At 41.2% G+C, this 2500-nt stretch overlaps 1 protein-coding gene across 1 annotated transcript in view; it reads left to right on the forward strand.

The window, feature by feature from the left end:
* LOC137974658 (melanotransferrin-like) overlaps nucleotides 1–2500 on the forward strand; it is a 50716-nt gene that overhangs the window by 689 nt on the left and 47527 nt on the right. The window lies entirely within an intron of this gene.

Here is a 2500-nt window from a genome sequence, read left to right on the forward strand (position 1 = left end):
AAATAGGAAAATTACAGTTAAAATAAAGAGGTGTCTTTTTGAAATCAAGGCTTCAAACGTGGGTCACTTAGTGTTTTGTTAACATAGTTTTGAAATCCAAAGAAAAATATGAATTGATTTTTTGGTCACAGGGGCACTTTAAGTGGTAAGCGACTTCATAGTCTCCAAGAAATCAAATTGCTTTTTCGAGTTGTCCCCTTCATTATCTAACTTGAAAAGCGCTTGAAAAACGTTAGCATCCTTGAATAAAATTCCTAACTGACCTTCCCCTTTTTTCGCAACTCCTAAAGTAGTACATTTTGCATTCTTGCTAGGAGTTCCAGTCGATGCTTGGTGCCAATCAGACATCGATGGACGGTACTACCAAAACGGGTAAAGTTCTGATGGATAAGAGCCCACAAGATGATGCCATTGCGATCGAATGCAAAATCGCTGATCTCAAAACAAGGTGGGATGCCATTTGTGCTTTGTCAGTTGAGAGGTTGGCGCTCTTTAATGATACAGTGTCTTTTTGATGCTAGAATCATCATTTCTATAAATAATAGAACTAAAGCAGCTGCCAAGAAGTTCCTGAAAATATACCCTACCTTAAAGGGGCTCAAACCAATTACCGTGCAATTGCGCTCGACATGAGCTGTTTAGAAAATACGTTGGCTGGCGTTGATTTCTGAAACTTGCTTTTCCTTCCTGAGAAAAACCAATGTGTAGTTTATTCCTTCACCGATCATTAATTACATCTGTGGTAAAGCAATAAGTAGTGTTGCTGTTCTCACTGATCATGCTTTTCTCTCTCAGACAACAAAAGCTGGAAGATGCCCTTCTCTTCACTGGCATGTTTCAAGATGCTTTGCAGTCACTGCTCGACTGGCTTGGTGCAGTGGAACCCAGTTTCTCAACGGAGACCGCAGTTATGGGTGACCCTGAGACAGTTCAAATCCTTATTGACAATCACAAGGTATGGGGACAGCTTGTAATAAGAGATTTAAAATCTTTCTTTTTTTTTTTCGAACGAGTGCAGGTCTGCATTCTGGGAGTTGTCCTTGAGATTCTCTTCTATCTTTTGTTTCTGTTATTTAGACATTCCAGCGTGAACTTGGTCGCCGCCAAGCAAACTATGATTCTGTGATGAATGCAGACAGAGGAAAAACAGAGTCGAGGATCCGCAAAAATTAGAGGAGAAATTAGAAGATTTGCGCGTGCGCTGGGAAGCAATTACCTCCTTGACTGCCACTAAGCAAGACAGGTAAGTAAATCGAGCAATGAAGTGTGGCATACTAATCATAAAGCAGTCGAAAACTAAGTTTACATAGAAAATCTTAAATAAGGTGGCCAGCGGGTGTCTGTGCCCCTGTAACAACGACAAAATCTGAAAACATATGATGTCACTAGTCCAAATCGTGACCAGTCGATGCTTTACATTGCGCCAGACGATACTGTTCAGTTTTCTGTTGTGCATAACTTATCACTGGCTTCTATCTTTTTAGGCTTGACAATGCCTTAGTCTTAGCGAACGAGTTCGATTCGGCCGTCAAGACTGAGCTTCGCATACTGAAAGACTCGGAGGACACACTTAGGGGCCTGGGACTTATTTCGGATGACCTGGAGGAAATTGGTGAACAATTAAAGGAACACAAGGTAATAAGGTCATGATGAATTGTTGCTCAAGAAAAAAATATAATATTTACAGAGATGAGCTGTGTGAAACCCCTTTGCCCTCTTATCTTAGGTTTAAAATGGTAGGTGTAGATTTTGTTACGAAACGTAAACAAGCCATTAGTGAAAGCGCGTCACCCACCACTTGTTCCCTCAAAGTTCATGAAAATTACATGAAGAGAGGCTTACTTCATTCTTAAGAGAAGTGAAGAAAAACAAGCATTTTATAAAAGGTAACCATTCTCGAGCAAGTGCTTAGGCTTAAACGGTGTATATCAGTGCTACAAGCCCACGAATGGTCAACTTTGCGTGCATTGGAACGTTTTCTCCGTTGATTTTTGCTTGGGTGAAGCGCGCTGTCTCTTGTGGCTTCTGGAACGCAACCGCGAATTGCACTTATCGGACAACTTACGTGTTTGAGGCCATGTCATGCGCTCTTAAACCTAATTCAAAGATACAGGGGCTTGAATCATGTTTGTTATTGTGACAGTACTCTTAACCGTCTAATTCAAGTTAGTAGAACCCGTATTGAGCTTCTCTTTATTGGATATAATGTAATGTTTCCTCACTCTCTCTGTAGGCTTTCCATGAAGAGCTTATGGTAGAGGAAGTCAATGCCCAGTCAGCAATCAAGAAAGGACAAGTGATTGCACGGTTCTGTCATCCAAGCGCGCTCGCCATCATACAACAGTGGATTGCAAGACTAAAGAAGCGCTGGGAGGAGGTAAGGAGTCTAAACTGGTCGCATACCTTGGTAATCGAGATCCGCTTTAATAATTGAACTTAAATGCCTCTAATGTCGCCCTCTTAATTTTTACAAAGATTGCGGTTCTAATCGATGCTAGAA

The sequence above is a fragment of the Montipora foliosa genome, chromosome 11 (assembly GCF_036669935.1).
Source record: "Montipora foliosa isolate CH-2021 chromosome 11, ASM3666993v2, whole genome shotgun sequence".
NCBI lineage: Eukaryota > Metazoa > Cnidaria > Anthozoa > Scleractinia > Acroporidae > Montipora > Montipora foliosa.